We start from the raw sequence: 22,561 nt of genomic DNA, 5'->3' as shown, positions 1-22,561 counted from the left end.
CAATAGAGGAAGGAGTAAGGGAGTTTCACGATGCATAATATATATTAGAAATAGATAAAGTTCCTAGATTTCATGGGAAAATTTTAGGTTTTAGCTTTTAATTTTAAGTAAAATGAATTTCCCTACCAACACTGTCGATATCTCTGAATTAATGGGGAAAAATTCAGTCCTCATCAGACATTTAAATTGATTTATGCAATTAATCATCTAATGAATGTCCCAGTTACCAAATAATGAGCTCATTCTATGTGGTCAGTTTTGTGTGCCATTGCCACTGACAGACAGCATTTGGTTTAGAAACGACTAAGTTCTCTGCTAGTGCCTCCTAAATTGTTTCTCGAGCTTCCCTGAGAAGCTTCTTCAGCTTCTCTGGGCTGAAGACAGAGCCGGATTTGGGCATGCATAGCATGTTTTCTCCTCTTCGCGTACAGCTAGTACATCTGTTTCATTTCTTTGTTTTCTGTTCCTTTGAAAGTCGTTTATTCTCTTTTTAATCTGTTTCAGTAGCCCTAGTGGTTAATCTATTCATATCCACTTAGAAGACTGCGCCCTGCTTAAACCATTGTTTACTCACAGAAAACATAAACATTCAAATGCACAAGTGTATCATATAACAAGAAACACAATTTTTATGTATAATTTAAAACATTTTAAAGTTTATTATAATTACATCATTTTCTCCTTCCTTTTTCCCCCTTTAAACCCTTCTTCGAAACCTTGTCTCTTCTCTCTCCAGAGGAACATGACATTTTCTGTGAGACTGTATCTTCTCTAGAAATATTAGAGAAGCTACACTGATGAGGTCTCATCAGCATGAGTGCCTAAACAAAACTTGAATAATGACACCACCAATATGCTACCATGAAAAGAGGAAAGCTCATAAGGCCTCAACTCTAGACAAAGACTTAAAGGTAGCTAAGGAATGCTGAGAGCAGGAAAATGAGTTATATTCACTTGATATAACACAGCATAATTTCCTTGTTTAAAAACTTCACTAATTTTTTTCTTTTTTATTTTATTGATTTTATTGAGCTCTACATTTTTCTCTGCTCCCCTCCCTGCCTTTCCCCTCCTCGTCAACCCTCCCTCAAGGTCCCGATGCTCCCAATTTACTCAGGAGATCTTGTCTTTTTCTACTTCCTATGTAGATCTATGTAAGCATCTCTTTGTGTCCTCATTGTTGTCTAGGTTCTCTGGAATTGTGATTTGTAGGCTGATTTTCTTTGATTTATGTTTAAAAACCACTTATGAGTGAGTACATGTGATAATTGTCTTTCTGTGTCTGGGTTACCTCACTCAAAATGATGTTTTCTAGCTCCATCCATTTTCCTGTAAAATTTAAATGTCTTTTTTTTTTTTTTTTTGGTCTGGTGTGTAGTATTTCATTGTATAAATGAACCACATTTTCTTATCTATTCTTTGGTAAAGGGGCATTTAGGTTGTTTCCAGGTTCTGGCTATGACAGACAATGCTTCTATGAACATAGCTAAGAACATGTCCTTGTGGCATGATTGAGCACCCTTTGGATATATAACCAAAAATGGTATTACTGGGTCTTGAGGAAGGTTGTTTCCTAATTTTCCGAGAAATAGCCACCCTGACATCCAAAGGGGCTGTACCAGCTTGCACTTCCACCAGCAATGCAGGAGTGTTCCCTTTATCCCACACCTTTCCAGCATAAGTTGTCATCAATGTTTTTGATCTTGGACATTCTTACAGGTGTAAGATGGAATCTCAGAGTTGTTTTGTTTTGCATTTCTTTGATGACTAAGAATGTTGAGCATTCCTTTAAGTGTCTTTCAGCCATTTTAGATTTTTCTGTTGAGAGTTCTCTGTTTAGGTCTGTACCCCATTTTTTTTATTGGATCGTTTCTTCTTTTGATGACCAATTTCTTGAGTTCTCTGTATATTTTGGAGATCAGACCTCTGTCTGATGTTGGGTTGGTGAAAAACTTTTTCCATTCTGTAGACTGTCATTATGTCTTGTTGACTGTGTCTTTTGCTTTACAGAAGCTTTTCAGTTTCAGGAGGTCCCATTTATTAATTGTTTCTCTCAGTGTCTGTGCTACTAGGGTTGTACTTAGGATGTGGTCTCCTGTGCCAACGGGTTCAAGTATACTTCCCACTTTCTCTTCTATGAGGTTCAGTGTGGTTGGCTTTATGTTGAGGTCTTTGATCTCATTTGGACTTGAGTTTTGTGCATGGAGATAGATGCGGATCTATTTTCATTCTTCTACATGTTGATTTCCAGTTATTCCACCACCATTTGTTAAATATGTTTCTTTTTTCTATTTGATATTTTTTGCTTCTTTGTCAAAAATCAGGTGTTCATAGGTGTGTGGATTAATATCCGGGTCTTCTATTCGGTTCCATTTGTCCTCCTGTCTGATCTTATGCCATTACCAGGCTGTTTTCTGTACTGTAGCTCTGTAGTAGAGTTTGAAGTCAGGGATTGTGTTGCCTCCAAAAGTTCTTTTATTGTACAGGATTGTTTTGGCTACCCTGGGTTTTTTGCTTTTCCATATGAAATTGAGTACCGTTCTTTCAAGGTGTGTGAAGAATTTTGCTGGGATTTTGATGGGCAATGCATTGAATCTGTAGATTGCTTTTGGTAAGACGGCCATTTTTTTTACTATGTGAACTCTACCTACCCAAGAGCACAGAAGATCTTTCCACTTTCTGATATCTTCTTCAATTTCTTTCTCCAAAGATTTAAAGTTCATATGACATAAGTGTTCCACTTATTTGGTTAGAGTTACTCTAAGATATTTTATTCTATTTGTGGCTATTGTGAAGGTGATGAAAGTTTACTTATTATAATAAGATTTCAAGTGTTTTCCCCATAATTAATAGAAAAGCCTACTGATCAAGTGATTTATAACTTATTCACTAATTTCTACTCACATGAGTCTATTCTGTATTTCATTCTTATTCATTGATAGATTTGTTAACTCTTGGAACAATTCCAATACACATAAACAAAAATACATACATAATTTAAAGATTTTCCTGTTACATATTTATAATAGCATGCCCTTCCATATAGGAATATTTTTGTGTTTTCACAATTTTTTCATTGTTATAGAAGAATTTATATACATATTAGGTTTCAGAACAGGTTAGGTCATAATAACTTTTCAACACATTTTAAATTTTGTTCTCCCTAAAATAGAAATAGCTCCATAAATAATTTTATGCATAATTTTATATTTTCCTTAATTGTAGAATATATTATATAAAATAAAAGTTTAGATTTTTGTTAGCTAACACTCTGTCCAAATAATCTGCTTTTTAAATATTTGTTATTGCTATAATATACAAATACTCCTCAGGGGAATAGTTCTTATACTTATAGTTTAAATAATATCAGTATATTCTTCTAGATAATATATTTTTATCACGTTAAGCTTAAATTTCTTTGTCTAATGGTTAAAATACACAGAAGCACTTGTTGGCTATTAACTGTTGAATTATACAAACTGATCATGAAGAGAAACCTGATCTCATATTGAAAAATAATTTAAAAATTTTATCATTAATAGTGAAGTGCAACCCTTCATGCTAACCCTCCCATAAATAAGAGTATAAACTAGAAATATAAAATATAAAATAAGAGGTACACACTCTAGAAAATTACAGAATATTCTGTAAACACTAAACAGCCAACTCCCAAGAACTAATGTTTTAATTCCTCAAAAGATAGGTAAGATATCTTAGTGAGATCTATATTTGTTTTTTATGTTATTATACAGTTTTTAAGAGTAGAAACTGAAAGAAGAGTTAAGAACTATCAACTTTGCTGAATACCTAAATGCATAGCTAATCAAGATACTAAGGAGCTCAGAGACCAGCAGCAGTGTAGGAAGAAACAGCTGGGAATCCATGGACTTTCTGAATAATAAGAGGGACAGAGAGATTTTGGATATTTCTCCCGGCAAGTTAAAAGTTAATAGCCACTATGTGTTTTTACTGGAAACCAGATGAATTATTGTAGTAAAACCATGCACCACAACTAAGGGATTTGCTATAGACTAAAGGAAATACTGAAACAGAAAAATCACCATTGAATTTAAAAAAAGTAAATCTCCATGATATTCGAATGATTTCCTCACTAAAGTTAGTAAGGACATGATTAGCATCTTTCATAAAAAAGCAAAAATATTTGTTCTCATACAACTAACAGAAAACCACAAAAGATGAAGTAAAATAAGAATACATGTCTTAATGTTCAAGTGGTCTAAACGTGTGTGTATATATATATATATATATATATATATATATACATGTATATATATATGTATATAGCTAAGTTGACTCTTAGATATTATATCAAATAGGAATATAAATGATATAAGTAAGTGAAAATTGAAGTTGAGGAAACATTAGGAGAAAAATAATAATTGAACTTTGAGAAATGGGGAGTATTTCTGCTAATGCAAAGATCATTCTAGCAGGGAAGCACAGGGGCTAGCTACAGACTTTAATCTCTTTCTCTCTCTGTTCCTCCAAATTAATTCCTCTGGTCTCATTGCCAGCTCTGCAAAAGAACACCTGCTGAGGTGTCTTCCCACCCCAGTCCCATTTCCAGGGAATTTCACACAAATTCCTCTTCCAAACTCTCTTTTACAAACATGCAACTTTATTTCGGTCCCCAACTCCAGCAGTCACTACCTGTGAACACACAGGCCACTCCTGCCAGGGAATAAGACAGGCTAACTGAAGATCCTGCCCTCTCCTCAGTTTCTCCAAGCCCAACCCCCTCCCAGTCTCATTCCTAGTACTAAAGCAGACCTTCTTTGCTTTCTCCTCACTCTTTAGAGCCAATTCCAGGGTACTAAGTAGATCTTAGTGAACATCCAATTTTCATCCCTCCTGAGAGCCCTTTCACTAACCTAGCCCATTAAGCACCAGGTCCCAATTCCAAGAAACATATTTTACCTGGAACCCCAATGGCCACAGCTTCTAAAACCCCCTAATATTATCCTATAAATAATGCATAACCATCATGCCTTCATAAGACCAGAGAGGAAACAGAAATCAAGGAACAAAACGACCACCCAACAAAGAAAAGACCATGTATCAGTGTAAATCCCAGCCTCTGGCCTCCATCTGTGGAGGCCCCTCCTCTGTGCCCCTCAGACCTTGACCCCTCCCCAGGAAAGGCCAAAACCACTCCTACACGCTGTTTAAACTGCTTCCCAGAAAATAAACACATGGTTTTCCCTTTTCTACTCCAGTGCTCATGTTGGTGACTTACCATTCCCCTTGGGGCCACCCAGGAGCTTAGATGTCTAATTAAACCTGGATATCTTTTAATTTGATCTGATTTGGCTTGATTGGGATTATTCAGCAGAGAGTTCGCATTAAAAAAAATATTCTTAACATTTTGGAGGTCCCACCGAATGCGTGGTTTCTCCCATGGGTCTATGGCCACATGTTGGAAGTGCCCTTATCCCCCCATGCTCTCTGCCAGGCTAACCAGCTCACAGGATAGAGCGGCTCTGTCTTGGTGAGTTCCTTTTTCTTGTCCATGCTACTAGGGATTTGGGGAACCTGTTCATGTTTACTCTAGTTGATAATTGGTCTTTTGTGGAAGACACAGTCTGTGACAAAAGCCTAATCCAAGTGGCGAAAGCTGAGACTTTCACGAGGTGAACGTTGTTTAGGGTCTCCTAACATTCAATTTTCACAGCACTGTTTAGGCCCAAGAGCAATCTCAGCAGAAGCGCTGTAATAGATTTGAGCCACACAATTGGGTATAGACTTTAAACGTGGGCACTTACAATTCAAAGTCAGATCCGCTATCACCCCTGGGATGCCTCTTACAAAATCTTTATACATTGAGACTGTCTGAAACTATCTGTCCCAAGGGGCTAATTTCTCTATGCACTAAAATTTGGCCTCAATATGATCTTAACATTGGGATGTGATAACCACCAGAGGGAAGCCTTGAGCTTACCATCCTCTGGGATCTAGAAAATTTTTGTCACTGTGGGGACAAATGCACAGAACTCTCATATGTTCATGGTTTATGGGCTCTGTGCTCTTGCCCCGCCCTCAGTAGCCAGTGTCTTGCAGCAACGGTCTTGGTAGCTAGGAACATGGAGCCCCCTGATTCCTGGCCATCTGGGGATTGGGATCTAGATAGTTCCACCTTGACCATGCAACCAGCCACACTGGCCCCTCCCCCACTCCTTTGAACCCTGACTACCCAATCCCCTCCTGTGGAGCAATGTACTCCACATTCTTTTCCTTACCCACCCTCACCTACTCCCTCTTCAGCCAAACAGGAAGTTCTAGGTCAACTTTCCCCTTACCCACCTTTTCCCTCTCCTACACCTCCTACCACATCTTCCAATCCCTGGATCCCTCTGCACAATAGGCTAGCCCCCCTCAATCTTCCCCCATCTTCTCCCATACCAGGTCCCGCCATAACTCTGCCCTTCTCTGCCCTCTCTGAGAAGTAGCGGGAATTGATGGCATAATGAAATTCCATATTCCCTTTTCCCTTCCAGATATCTCTCAGATAGAAAAACAGCTGGGTTCCTTTTCTGCTAATCCTTCTGATTATGTGAAAGAGTTTTGTTATATGTTCCAGGCCTATGATCTAACCAGGCATGACTACTTGTCACCCATGCTTCTACTCTCAAAATAGAAATCAGTCTGCTGCTAGACAATATGTAGACCATACTCATTTGGTAGACAGTATGGTCTCTGTGGGAGAAGAGGCTGTGCCAGCCACAGAACCACACTGGGACTACCAACCTGGACAAAGTGGCTGACAGAGGTGGGACATCATGGTTCATTGCCTCCTTCGGGGTATGGTTGCTCAAATTTCAATTTAAAAATGAATTGAAAAGAAAAAAAATTTATGATACACTCAGGAAACAGTTAATTGTTTTATTTATTTATTTACTTATTTATTTTAAGAAACAACAGAATGTGCTGGTGAGGCTAGGGTAGGATGTTTACGCTCTACTGGAGGCCAGGTCATTAAATGAAATGAGGCATATATAAGAACTGGAATCTCATTAAGCAATAAAAAAGAATGAAATGATGTCATTTACAGAAAAATATACAAAGGGAGATAATTCTATTAAGCAAAATAAACTATACTCTAAAATATAAATACTATATTTCTCTTATGTATGTCTATTTAATATGTGCATTTATAGGTGATACATACAGTATTTGATTTTTTAATTAATTTATTTATTTATGTAGTATCCTACCTGTGGGCCAGAAGAGGGCACCAGATCTCATTATAGGTGGTTGTGAGCCACCACGTGGTTGCTGGGAATTGAACTCAGGACCTCTGGAAGAGCAGTCAGTGCTCTTAACTGCTGAGCAATCTCTTCAGCCCCCCCCACAGTATTTGAAAGAAAGATATCAGCAAAAGGATGGTGGAGATAAGGGAAAGCAATGGAAAGTGAACATAAGCAAAATACCATGAGCTATATTCATGAAACTCATGATTTTTACACTGAAAATTTAAAAAATTGAATAAAGACAATCAGGTGCAAAAATGTCATGCACATAGGATTCCTTCAGAATGATGGTCCTCTGACAAAGCAATGGCTGCTTTTAAACCATTTTTTTAAAAAAAGAAAAAAATACATACTATGCTTTAATTCTATATTTGATTAAAGTACTGTTTAAAGTAAATGATGAATTGTTTTTAATAGTAAAAGTGTAAAAATGAATGTCTCTAAAATGAGTGTTTAAAGATTATTTTGTAGATAAAAAACTCTCAGAGAGCAAGCTGAAGAACAAAATACTAGAAAGTATGAGTATGTCAATAAGTGATAAAGGAATTTTAATTCATTGTATACACATGTATTAATTATCCTTATAATATATTTTTGTATAAAAGAATGGTGATACAAAGTATATATGTGATAACAAATACATAAAAAATATACATTAAACAAAAAAGTGAGGAAATGCAAACTGGGCACATATTATCATTCTATACTTTTCTTAAAATATTTACATGGAGTTGCTTTTGAATTTACATAGTAGTCATTATAAGTATTTCATTTCTTTACAAAGACAGAGGAGAAGAAACAGAGAACATATAGCAATTGAGACTAAGTATAAGAGGCTGGGACTCTATCCAAACTCATTACTTATATCCAAAGTAAGTAGACTGACATTAAAAAAAATATTTTCATATTGGATATAGTTAGATGCAGTAAACAGCCAAGTATATTCTTTGAAGAGATATAGTTGATATACAAAGCTACACACATATAACAGTTAAAACAAAATGCTGAAAAGTGTTTTTAAAATATATTGTCAAGAAGAATGTCAAGTAAGGGAATTTTCTCTTGAAATATCCAACTCATTAAGAAAATATAGATAAAGTGTATGCAGTAAAATCAAACACTAAAGCTGTACAAATCATGAAGGAAAATCTATAAAAACAGAAATGAAATTCTAATTAGCTGATGTGGGATTTCACATTCTTAACCAACGTGTGAATACCATTGGTTAATAAAGAAACTGTTTTGGTCTGTGATAGGGCAAAAGAATAGAACTAAGTGGGGAAAACTAAACTGAATGCTGGGAGAAGGAAGGTGGCGTTTACAGAAGCCATGGAGTCACTGCCAGAGATAGACATGCCAAATCTTTGCCGGTAAGCCACTGCCACGTGGCAATACACAGATTAATGGAGATGAGTTAAATGTAAGAGTTAGTAGAGCTAAAGGGCCAAGCAGTGATTTAATTAATACAGTTTCTGTGAGATTATTTTGGGAGTCTGGGCAGCCGGGAAACAAACAAGCAGCCTACTACAACAATTAACTACATTTTAGAATTTTAGAAATTCACATTAATTTTAGAGAGCTGTTACACTCATCAGGTAGAAAAATAGATACAAGCCATGAATATGTGATTTGCACAATATACATTGATCAATAAACTATAGCTAAGTAATATTAAAAGATTATCTTATATCCACAAAATTGAAGATTAAGGGTTTCTTGGCTATGGCTATACAGAAGTCACATAAGAAAGAACAAATGATTATAGTTAAGTTAGAAATGAGAATAAACAATACTTTTTTTTTTGCTCGATCAGCTGCTATTTAAGTCCCCAGGATCCACGAGAACATTACCTTGACACACTTCTACCACTTATCTGAACTCACCACGACTGACAAATCCTTCTGACTCGAGCAATTCATAGCAAACCCATTGAAAAGTCCTCTTACCATAAATATATATGAGCTATATCAACAGGGATTTCACACAAGTGTTTCCCAGTAACTGCTGCTGGAACAACCACTATTGTCCCAGTAGAAAACTGAGAATTTTCTGGGGCTAAGTGCCTGTTTTAAAAAGTGCTTGAAGACTCCACAAACACCCACAATTATGAGCCACCTGGGAGAGCAGCAACAGTAGATAGGGTTTGCCCAGGTCACAGTAAAAAGTACATAGAAGTGGAGTTGAATATCCACAGAAACCAGGTATACCAATGAGATGAAAACTGTCCTACACCACTATCCTTTCTACAGAGCAATCACTTAATTTTTATTTATTCTTTAAGAATTTCATAGATATATACAATATGTTTTGACTATATTTATCACCCCCACTCCTCCAGCTCTTCTAAATTCTGTGGCTTTATTTTTTGTAGTGACCCAAGAATCTAATTAGTGCTTGCTAATATTTCATGTTGTAGGCAGCATTGATTGTTCACAAATTATTAGCAAACAAATACAATAATATCCTGACCAACTGCTTATTTTCTCTTTTATTTTTCTTCCCCTCTTTTATTTATTTATTTATTTATTTATTTATTTATTTACTTATTTACAGCATGCAGAGGGAAAGATGAGTGATGAGCACTACTGATTATTCTTTTGTGACTATTTAAAGAACTGAAGTGAGAAATCTGCTGCTTGAAATAGAAAACAAACAAATGCAATCAATGTTCTCCTAGCAACAAAGGCTCAAGTCATTGTGTACTCCGGTAAGCTGTGACAGTGTGGAAGTGGGATTCTGGGGTGTGGGCATTGATAGGAAGTGACAGCTACGCTGATCATTTAGAAAGCCCTTCTGAAGGTTGGCCTTCCCTCGCTCTTTCTCATCTCTGTCTGAATCTGTTCCATTCGCCCCATGTCGCTGTTTCACAGTTTGTAGTCCTATTCTTTAACGCTGATAATCCTTTTCAGTAACATTCAGTCTCATTTATCGTGGATTTCGGGTTCTATTGGGAACGGAGAGAAGCCAGGAATTAGAATAAATAAATCCAGTCTTAGCTAGACCAGCTGCTACTTCTGAGATCATTGGCAAACAAATTGGTAGACTGGTGCTTTAATAGGACTACGCTATTTTAAAAAATAACTATTAATACACATAAAATATAAAATTATGTATTACTGGGATAACATGGTGTTTTGATATATGCATACATTCTGCTATGTGAAATTTAAGTTACACATAGCAATCTCCTGAAATATTTAGCATTTCCTTATGACAAAATTGTTTCTTCTAGATTTTGAAATGTTTGGCATATCATTGTTATCTATAGCAGTAGCCATCAGCTACAAACCAGACTTCTAACTGTAACCCTAACTGTAACTTCTAACCCTTCCTAACTGTAACAATATTTCTTAATCAATCTTTCACTATTGATTTCTTCCCTCTACATTCTCCAGCATCCAGCAACCACTACTCAATTCTCAGTATTTACAAGTTCAATGTTTTTATATTTCACATAAATGGTAACACAGGGCACTGGAAATAGTAAGTCGTTTTAATGTATATCTGTACAAAGCAGTCTTTATTTTGGCAGAGGCATGGCAAAAGTCAATTATCCATATTTAAGTACGATTTAACTTATTGTATTATATGAGATATCAAATAATTCGCAGTACATTTATTTTATTTATCTAATAATTCATTAAGATACCTGTTGTTATTTCCATTTCAGAACCGAAGAGGGAACTAGAAATAAAACTGTGGTAAGATAGGAAGAGTGAAAGAGATGGGATGAGATGAAAGCTGAGCTTTAACAGTAGGCTTTGTGCAGTCATGAATATCTTATTGACTAATGTGCTATAACTAACAATTGCTTATGGATTCTGCAAAATCATTTTAAAAATAAAAATCCTATTAAGCTATAGAAATACTAACATAAACAAAGCTGACTGATTTGAATAATTTACTTTGATTTCTTTTACAAGTCCCATGGAAGACTGCTGAAAATTATAATTTTGATATTAAATCCTTGATAACATCAACAGGCTGGAAAGATGCCAGTGGCAAGCTAGAGTAATAGGGATTCAGATAGCTATAGAGCAGATGCTGTAGGCTTAAGCGTGAAACCCATGGGCAGCATGAGTTTTCCAACCTCGGAGAAGTGAAAATGAAAATATCCTGGAAAACTGAAGGTCTCTAGTGGAAACATAAAAATTTTAGGCCGGGCGGTGGTGGCGCACGCCTTTAATCCCAGCACTTGGGAGGCAGAGGTAGGCGGATCTCTGTGAGTTCGAGACCAGCCTGGTCTACAAGAGCTAGTTCCAGGACAGGCTCCAAAGCCACAGAGAAACCCTATCTCGAAAAACCAAAAAAAAAAAAAAAAAATTTTATTATCACAAATAATTAAGGCCTTGGGTCAGAACTTTATTTGTTCAATCATTCTCAGATTCTATAAGCATATACAGTTCTCCTGATGAAGAGGATATTATCAACAAAGACACTTGCAAAATATCAGATTCGTGAGAATCCTGGGTATTATTTTGTCTAATGGATGGTAAGTTATCTTTACTCAAGAAAGTTTCCTGGGAGGCAAACGTTGCTCTTCCATGTACATGTGACTTCTCAGGCTCCACCTCTCCACATGCACAAGCAATGTTGCTCCTAGGCTTGACCCTTCTCCAGTTTGATGTCTTAGCTCATATCACATTTCTACTGCCTACCTGAGAGTTTATCCTTGGAATACATTCCCTTCTGTGCTCTATTATTTTGGGAAAGCATTTTAAATAGATCGGGTTTACTAGATTGCTTACTTTTGTTTGTTTCTCATAATTAAACACATAAATTCTATCACTGGTCATGTTTTGTGTACATGGTGCTTTCACGTTTATAACTTGGAGCCTGGTATACACAGGAAAATGAGGCTTGTAATCACCTGTGCAGCAAGTGCTAACGCCAGTCTGGGTTCACTTGTAGAGAATACCTACAAAATTAACTACACAGAAACTGTCATAGTTTTGTTTGTGACTTTTGAAGTATCAGTCTGTGATACTGTTAAAGCAAGGCATTGGCTGTTTGGTTTCTCCTGAGGTGGCTCTTGACTTGTGGTGGGTTCCTTATATAGTCCTGCCTGAATCTTTTTTGTTACCCAGATTTCTGAGGTGTCTCTTATTCATAAATATATTTTTAGTTGGAAATTACATATGACATGGATTAGTGCCCAGCCTGGTAGCCTCATTTCAACTGATAATTTTAAGGTCCCCAATGGAGTTTAGTTCTTAAATATTTGATTTTGACTACCAGTTAAGAGGTAATTCAGTCCCTAACATAGCACATATTAAAAAAAACTATACTCAGCACAGTAAACTGTCATGCCCAAATCTGTGGGTCTCCACAAAATCCAACAAAGGAGACGGAGTCCCATATGTAAAAGAAAAGAGCCTTTATTTTAATCAAGTTTGCAAACTTGGTCTCTCCGCAAGTCCAACATATTGGAATATCCGGAGACCCCGAGCTCAATTAGAATTGGGTTTTTATAGTAGTAAAGGTGGGGGTGAGGGGTCTCTGAGGTTCAGGATCCCTGATTGGCTGACATTTGTCTAGGGGTATCCTGGTGAAGTGCTGGCAGGTGTTTCTATCTACAGTGCTTGGAAAGCCAGGAATTTTCTTTGAATGAGGCAGAACTGAGAAGTGGAAGGTTCCTAGAGAAATAGTGGAAAGTGTGTAAGGGTTAGGCACTACAAGATAAAGAGGGACCACTGCAGAATTAATGAGCCAGGGGTCTTGAAACAGACAATAGTTTCCATTAGGTTTTTTGACTGCAAGTATTAAAGTGTTAAAATGAGAAGATTTGGGGCAAAGTAGCTTTTTCTTAGAAGGTCAGAAATGATAGGTTTAAGTCCCCTAAGGGTCTGGAGTGGGAGAGGGTACTGAACTTGGGTAATGTGCTTGGTAGGATCCTGTAATTGGATGACAATGGGAGAATGGTGTTGAGCAACAGAGGGGTTTTGGGTGTCCCAGACTTGGAGGTCCACCCGAGAGGATGGCAAAGGAAATGACACTTTGGAGCTGGGAGGCTACAAGGAGGAAAGGAGCTGCTGGTGAGTCTCAGGTCAGGCAAATAGAAGGAGCAAATGAAATAGAAGATCCCACTTTAGCTAGAAAATCTCATCCCAGAAGAGGTACAATGCAGGTGCAGGTTGGCATGACTAAAAATGAGTGAGTGAGAGGAATACCCATAAAAAGTTCAATTGAGTGGTGGGGTCTGATGAGATAGGTAAGGCTGTCTCCCTACACCAACAATAGGGAAACTAGAAGGAGAGGTGGGCCCCCAAAACTTCCTCAGTACTGAGTATGTGTCTCCACTGTCCAAGAAAAAGGAGATGGACTGTCTTGATAGCACAATATTTACCCCTGACTCCCTATTATGAATAACAGCTGTGATCAGTTCAAAGGGGCACGGGAAGCCTCAATTGTCCATGACTAAACCTAGAAGGTCGGTTTGGGAGTTGTCTGAATCTGATGTCTTCATGCCACAATGTGTACAAAGAAAATTGATTGCCGAATGTCCTTCCATATGGCTCTTCGGACATGGGCTTGTGGGTTCAATATAAGGATTAGGACATACACAGGCACCCAATGTCCAGTTTTACCGTATTTGAAACACAGGCCTTGAGGCCCTGGAGCCCCATTGCGGGGGGTGGGGGGGGCGAGGTAGGCAGGAAGGCCAGTCTCCTCGACCAGTCAGATGGCCTTGATCAGAAATTTGACATCTGTGGTTCTTATCATGCCTTCCATGATACACATTAAAAGCCAGCATTAATACTTCTGCCTGTGGGGTCAAGGGGCTTAGATTTAGACCTAACGTCAGGAAAGCTCTGTAAAAAGAAATGAATCATCAGGAGCTCTTTGCTTCTGTGGTCTCAGGATCTAAATTAACATACTGCAAGAGAATCTTTTTGAGGCATTCTAAGAATGCAGACAGATTTTCATTTGTATTTGAACAATGCAGTTTACTTGAGGGCAGCCTTACAGAGCCCCTAAGAACCCAAAGACAATCTAGAGTCATAAACCAGTCTCTAGATAAAATATCACCTAAAGTGTTATAATCCCAGTGTGGATTACTCTCAGGAACCCCCTCTGCCCTGGGGGAAGGAGAATGTGCTGCGTTAGTCTGGTGACCCTCTTCTGCATGTACTCTGGTCTGCTCCCAAACTCACCTGTGCTCCTCATGAAGTAGGTTATTATTTATGATCATAAAAATACCATGAAATGTAAAACTATAAGATTGAGTAATATATTGGAATCGTTTTATGAATGAGGTAAGAATTAGACATATAAGAACCCAGCTTTTGTTCTATGTGAGAGAGTTCTGAGAGTGAGAAAGGAAGATGTACCTTGACCAGCTCATCCACACTGGCTACCTCGCACAACAGGAGAACTGCAGCTGGCTTGGTTTGGTCAGGGTCAGGTTCAAGCCCTTGAGAGGAGGGGTAAAAGTGGATGCTAGAGTCAGGTGGCTACCACAGCACCTGAGAAGAAAATGATCAGGAGAGGCTGACAGAGCATTTGGCTGAGGGGGAGAGAGAACTGAGAGGTAGAAGTAGCTGTCAACTGAGGTTGGAAAGGTAGTGGTTTGTTAGCAGGGTTCAGAGCAGAAGCAGGGTGTTCCTCTGGCTTATATGACATACCCAGGAACACGTGAGCAGGTGAAAAGCTTGCAAGCACAGAGGGCTTACAGTTTAGGTAGAAAAAATGCATGGATATAAGGGAACTCTTTCCATCTGCCTGTGTGCTGACAAAGTTAGAAAGATCTTGTAGCATATTGGTATCTAAGGTGCCATTAACCACTTTAGGTTCCTATCTAAAGGGTACTTAGGCCATTTCTTAGTACAAAGGCAGATAAGCCTGGGAATCTGTAAGTAAGGTATTGAGTTTTGAGGTTTTAGGATCTATAAAAGACATCCCAGGGGGAGGTTCGATTGATAGTTTTTGAGGGTTTATTTCCCATGGCTAAGAACGTGAGAAAGGCAAGGACTCAATGGCAATTAGCCCTGAACATCTTTGGGGTTAAGTAAGAGTTAAGGGCTAGGTCAAGGTCAATTCAAGACCCATTGGACAGGAATTGAGGACCAGTTAGGTCCACTCCAAGTGGCCCAAGAGAGGACAACAGTCCCTGAGAGAACAGGACAGAAGTTCAAGCAGTGAGGAGCCAAATCTCAGTTCTTAGCAATGAGGAACAACCAGAGATGAATGTCAGTGAAGGGCTCAACCATAGCCTTGAAGGCCGTGGTTGAGGGAATTTACCCCATTTTTAGGAACACAGAAGATTGCCTGGAGCTCAAGGGTCAATTCCCCAGGTTCGGAGAAGCAATTAAGCTGACCAGAAGGGAAAAAAACTCACGATCGAAGTCACTGGTGTGCATAAAAGTTGGCAGCCCGGCAGACAGAATGCAGGTTTTTGTGCAGAAACCCAGTCAAGGGTCCCAACCCTGGTAGAGGGAGGTAGGAGAGCCTACGGAGTCTCAACACAAATGAAATTACCTAACGCAAGTGAGAACGGATCACGAGACACAACGAAACCCACTTTAAGAGTTGAGAGAAAGACAAGTGCACAGTCCTGATGAAATTGGTGTAGAAAGAGAGCATGGAATGGGCATGTCCAGCTTTTAAAGGCTGCCTAGTTAGTGCATAACTTCATCATGAGTAGATCATGTGACCATGCTGCACTTAGGTCACATACGACTTGAGGGCCTTGGGTGGCTATGTAAGTTGCCTATGTGCTTGATGGTTCAGGCACAGCCTGGTACCAGCACTTTGGGTGGTTAGACATTTTGCCAAAGTGCTGGGTGATAGAAATGATAACAGAAAACTTATTTCATCCAGATTGGATCATTGACTCCACACAGCAAAAGAATATTACAGAAATATATCTCAAGATAATGTAAAATAGAGAATGGAGAGATGGCTCAGTGGTTTAGAGCACTGGTTATTCTTACAGAAGGCCTGGGTTCAATTCCCAGCACCCACATGGCAGCTCACAACTGTCTGTACCTCCAGTTCCAGGGTACCCTATATCCTCAGACATGCGTGCAGGCAGAACACCAATGTACATAAATAAACATTTAAAAACTAAAGGTTTAAAAAAATAATGTAAAATAGCCACAAATATTCCAAGTTCACAACTGTCTCTATGGCACAAAAGAGACATGGCATGGCCCTGAAGTTTCCCTAAAAGCATAAGTGAGGTTTAGCACTCCAGGGGGCAACACCATCTGTAAAGCATTACATTTACAGTGGAATTGTTAGAAGTAATTTCCCAAAAGTAAACTAACAACTTTACTTTTCTGAACTGACTGGGACATTCAAGTGCTGTTCACAACCAGTAATTTGCTTTTGAGAAAATACTCCTAACATTTCTCCTTGAAGTGTAGTGCTTCCCATGCAAGGCTCTATGCTAAAATAGCTTTATGCAACCTACTCTTTCAGCAATAATAGTCTTTAAGTCCCATAAATAGTTGCTTTTGAAATAGGATACAGCAGATCCTTGAATTTCTAAGTAAATCAATAGCATTTACATATTAAAGAACTTATACATAAAAATTAATGTTCTTGAATATATAAATAAATATATATGTTCACATTTTTTGTGGGAGGAAAGAAGCTGGTATTGGAAAGCTCACAAATCTGAATACTTATTGTGTCAACACAATGTAGAAACAGTAATCCCTCTTTAGCAAAATGTTGGCCAAAGGGAAATATGTTCTCTGTTTGTTAGACTGGAATCTTAAAAAAAGGAGAATAATATTATTTCTGTATGATCTCTGAAAGTCAGGGTACTGTAGATGTCTGTCAGCTCCACTGTTTGGGGAGGGCAAGAATAAATAAGAGAGGAAACTTGAGGTTCCCATAGTGCTAATGTGTGATTATAGGCTGATTGTTGTTTGTTCTTGGTCAATTCCATCATAAGCAAATTTGGTGGAAGCTTCAAAGATATATCAGTTTTGTTTAGCAATGCTTTGCCTCTCCCGTCATTCTAACAATCGTACTATCATATCTTCTAGTAACTATGCTTTGTATGAAATAACTATTAATAGGAGCATTCTGTTTCCCATCCTGGAGGAATAAAGTAATCCAAAGACTTAAGAGAGTTATATGGGAAGATAATAACGAGGTCTGAAAAAGCTGTGAAGTGTAATATTGTAGTGAAGATCTTGAAGAGACAGTGCTAATTAAATACTAGCAGATGCTATCCATTCCTATTCTTTGCAGAACAATAGTAACATTATATAATTAAACCCAAACAATGATTATTAAGGGGGGTGGTTGTTAGTTTGAGGAGGTATAATAATACAAATTTCTAGCCCTCTATATCTGGGATATTCTTCTGTTTTGTTCATTATCTGAACTATCAGAGCTCTGGCAGTTTGCCATGCTCTTGTCTGCAGCCTTTATAATTTTATGTGTAATCTGTTTTTCCTTGACATATTTTTTTTTTTTTTGCAAAAATCAAAGTTCCAAGATACCATCTTAAAACTTACTCTAAAAGAGATACTGTCTTGGAAATCTGCTTACCAAGAATATTCAAGTCTTAAGATCAATTATAGTAATGTGAATTTGCCACCGATATAATCGACATCAAACAAACAAACAGCAACAATAACAACACAAGCACCCTAGAAAAATTCAGACATTGCCTCGAAGCCCGTAAGTCTGGAGGAGTCTTACTTTATTCCCTCAAGTGTCTATGGGCCAGCTTTGTCTTTGCCATTTGTAGATGCTATGCAAAGTCAAAAGATTATGATATTGCTACTTCAGAAGAGAGTAGGACATCTTCCTGGGAAAGATTTTGATACTTGAATCCACCCAAATACAAAAACTGCAATATGGAGTTTTGCGTTAGATAGTGTGAAGGTGATGTAAGTTCACAAGATTTTCTGGGTGGAAATATTACTTAAGTGTCTACTTTGGTATTATTTTTCTAAAACATGTGGTGCACACCCACAAATTTCTTTCAAAGCTATTGGGTTTATAAATTCAGAAACATAATACAACACACATTAACCAAAGAACTATACACTTCACCTCAAGTGTAAGAAAAGTCCTGTGGAGTAGCTGATTCTGAAGAAAAAAATAATACCACATGAGCTATTTTTAAAATAACTGTATTTGAGAAATATATATTTTAAACCTCAAAGATTATGTGCATGTCTATATCTATCTCTCTTTATGTATGTATGTATATATATACCTATAAATATATCTTTGTTACTTGTGATATTCCTCTATATAGAACATCTAATACAAAAAATAGAAGCAAGTTAATTTAAGTTCTTAAGTTGTTGCTTCTTTTTTATATCAAGTCTGCTTGAGGTTTTTCCCAACTTTGGTGATGAAAGCTTGGCACATGGGTTGGGAATTCATATTCTAAAGATGTCTTGCACTGATTCACACAGGCTAAACCGATTGCGGTGTCTCTCTGTGCTTGTTCTTGGGTTAGTGGGAGAAATGTCAGCCTTTCGTTTTCTGCATATAATGTGAAAATGTCAGCATCTTATTAATGCTGTTTTAAGTCTCCATTTGTAAATTACTAAAAATGCAAATAACTGTAATTTAGACTACGAAAGTGAAATTCAAGAAACCTTAAATATAGACCTAAGGATCTTATTCTTAAAAATACCGCCACACATGGTCAATTCCTAGATGATATTCTAGACTACATGAGCCCCAGTGAAGGGGGAAAAAAACCTCTTAGGGTATGTTATACTCTTGGTTGTTAATAGCTGGTTGTGACTGTTGGCTGCTTCCCTCTTTTGGAAGCTTGCATGGAGCCTTCAGGTGCCATAAAAGCTATTTTTCATGGCGGAAGCTTTCAAATCAACAACTTCCATCACTGAAGCTTGCATGGAGCCTTCTGGTGTGATAAAAGCTATTTCTTAGGGAGGGGGCTTTCAAATCAGCAACTTTCAGGACTGTGAAAACTAATTAGTAGAGATGAAGCTTCCAGGTCCAGGATTTTTCTACCTTTGCTGAATGTCTGTGTGATTTATTAACATTTTTTTGGTGGAGCCTTTAGTGTGATTTATGTATAGAATCATATAATATGCAATTAATGATATTTTAAATGCTTTTGTCCCTATTTGTATCCCTTTTAAGTAATTTATTTATCTTGTGAATTTAGCTAATATTTCAAGCACTATGTTGGTTAGAAACAGAGAGAGTTAAGACTGTGTCCCTGATCTTTGTAGGAAGTTTCCCTCTGCAGAATAACTGGAGAAAGGCTAACAATAAAACTTTTAGGAGTTTTTATCAAGATCCTTCCTTAAGGAACCCAGTTGTCCCTTTGTTCAAGGGTTTCTAGGTCTAAAAACTGACTCGTCCAGAAATTGATTCACTGGCTAAGATTCCGATTCCCTTTGTTCATGACTGAATGTAAGCTTTCTTCATTTGTTTGAGAATTTGTTCACTTATGTAGATAAAAAAAATTCAGTAGGCTTCATGTCTGGAAACACCATGATTAATTAGCCAATACCAAAGGTCCATAGAAGCCATGCCACCATAAAATTCACTTTGCCTTTGCTGGCAATTTTATATTTGGTCATTATAAGCATTCTTTTGTCTTTGTTGGCCATTATAATAACTAGGACCCACTTGCTTTTGACAATCCAGCTGACACCTGGCCTCTGCTACCTCCGGGCCCAATTAAACCCATTGTATTTAATTTATCCAACTGAGCAGCAGCATCTCCAAACCTAAGGTCTGTCACAAGAAAAATAGCTATGACAAAGCTGTTCAAATGCGCTAGTGTTCCTCTCACCACTTTGCATTTAATAGGATTAGTGAAGGGTGTACCTTCTGATTTCCCCCCCCCCCCCCCCGCTGTGGAGGACCAGATTTTACACAGGCTTCCCACAGAGTTTCCTTAAGTCTTAATATCTGTATTTATTAACCCTAAGTCCTGGGATATTAGGAATCTCCAAGTCCTTTTCAGTATGCCATCTTTTGATAAATATGTCACCCAGCCATTAAAACAAACTTTTGATACATTTTTAAACTGTAAAAACCTTCCATATTAAAAATATAATCACTACTCAGAGGGCCAGTATCAAAAATTTCGTCTTGTCTAAGTTTTATGTTCACTCCACCATTATCCCACACCCTTAAAATCCATCCCCATCCATGTTCCTTAGACTTCAGTTTGAATTAGTTAGCAGATTCATTAAGTTCTTAAGTAGAATATTACATGCCCTCATAGACTACACGTTCTACTTGTGCTCTTGGAGCCTACTTTGCCTTACGTCTGGTTATAGGTCTAGAGCAACTCTTGGTGGGCACAGAGAAATATCAGTATTGTCTTACCAGGCATTTTGCTCAGAGAAAGTCATTTTTTGATTATCAGACACTGGAAGATTAATTTTCTTAGTCAAAGGTGAAAAAAGAAATATTTCAAGGGGTGGAGCTGAGTGTGTGGCTTCTACTGATAAGATAAACCATTGAGAATCTGAGGAATCAAAGTTCTCAATATCAGTAGGTTTCTCCCACACATCCCCATCCATTTCAAGATGTAGGATTCCATTATTTACCATTTAATATCTGACTTTAGTCACTGACTCCAAGATTGGGACTAAATTTTCACTGTAATTCAGCAAAGCTAGTAATGAGGACTTTAGCTTGATTGCTTAGAGCCTGGGATCTGTGACTTTTAGAAGGAAGATTCTCTTCCGGAGCACACTTAGAAGTCTTTAGAATGTTTGTGCATGTCTGGATCTGGACAGTTTTACCACTAAGCTCACCCCCATCCTTCATTAACTTATCCAGAGGTGCCATATGCAACCAATCAACATCATAATTTTCTTTATTTTTCTCAAAACTGTCAGAAGTTTGATATATAGAATTAATAATCCATTGCTGCAGTATAATCAAATATAGTTATCTCTTTAAGTTTGTAAAATAGTTTAGTTTTCTCCAGGCACCCAGAAGAGGCTTCAGTAACTGAGTGTTGGCAAATTAAAAATCCAGTCCAGATGCTTAAAACATACATTGTTATACTTCAGTTTTTCTAGAAACACTACTATATCAAACTTTGTATTAGTTAAGGTTCTTTAGAATAACAGAACTTGAAGAATTAATCTCTCTTTCTCTCCATACAAACAGATACATACACACACACACACACACACACACACACACATACACATGCTGCTGTGGAATAGTCTTTGTGTACACTGTGAAGATGTATTGCTTTCCTTGATTTAATAAAGATTTAAATGGCCAATAGTTTGGTTAGACAGGACTTGCAGACAGAGAGAGCATGGGGATGAAAGAAGGTGGAGTTGCCAGGAGTCATGGGAAGAAGGAAGATGAAGGAAGGAGAAGAAAGAAAGGTACTAAGACACAAGGTAGAATGTAGATAAGAAATATGAGTTAATTTAAGTTGTAAGAGCTAGTTAGTAGCAAGCCTAAACTATCAGCCAAATTTTTGCAATTATATAAATATGGTTATTATGCAGCTGACTAATGGAACAGAAAATTACACCTACACATTTACAATATTTTTACTATTGAAACATGGACTAAGTATGTCTGTATTTTGTGTTCTTAGTTAATATATTTTTCCTATAAAACATTTAACTACTATGCAAACTGCATTTTTTTTTGCAATTTTAGTATTGAAAATGCTGGGATTTGCTATAACTTTTCTCTTTTTGTTGCAACAAAAATTGGATAAATTCATAATCCATATGATTCTGCCTCTTCCAATTCATTCACTGTTCTAAAATCCTTTTTTCATATTTCACTCTGTATTCCCACAGTCTTAAAAGGTGGATTTTCACTTCCTTCATTGAAATGACATAGAGCACAAGCAAAAGAAATAGCTTGCCTTATTCAAATACTTATTCTATTTACCATTCAACAACTGACATCTTATTACTCTTTTCAAGAGACTAACTGGCTTCATTAAGGCTTAAACAAGAGTTTTAAAAATTTCTATAAAAGTAGCATTGATTTGTCAAAACAAGGAATAGAAAATTAGCCTTACTCTGTTAAACATTAACATCTGAGAAAATTACTTAATAACTCTACATCAAAATTTAATTTACATAATCAAACTATGGCAGCATTCCATGTGCTATTCATTTACATTTTTCCTCTCTCATTATGGGAATTAAATAAAATTGATATGATTATACTCAATTTAATTTGCAGTCAAATTTCAAATATAAAAGAAAGGAATTTTTTAATATTTGAAATGAAACCATTAAAGGTATAACTGTTGTTTTAAATCAGTTAAGTGCATAAACCTAATTATAATATGATATTTTCAAATACTTTATTTTTTACCTTTTTAAAAAATGTAA

Source organism: Chionomys nivalis, chromosome 22, assembly GCF_950005125.1.
Source record: "Chionomys nivalis chromosome 22, mChiNiv1.1, whole genome shotgun sequence".
In the NCBI taxonomy this organism is placed as follows: Eukaryota; Metazoa; Chordata; class Mammalia; order Rodentia; family Cricetidae; genus Chionomys; species Chionomys nivalis.
This window is presented reverse-complemented; position numbering follows the sequence as displayed.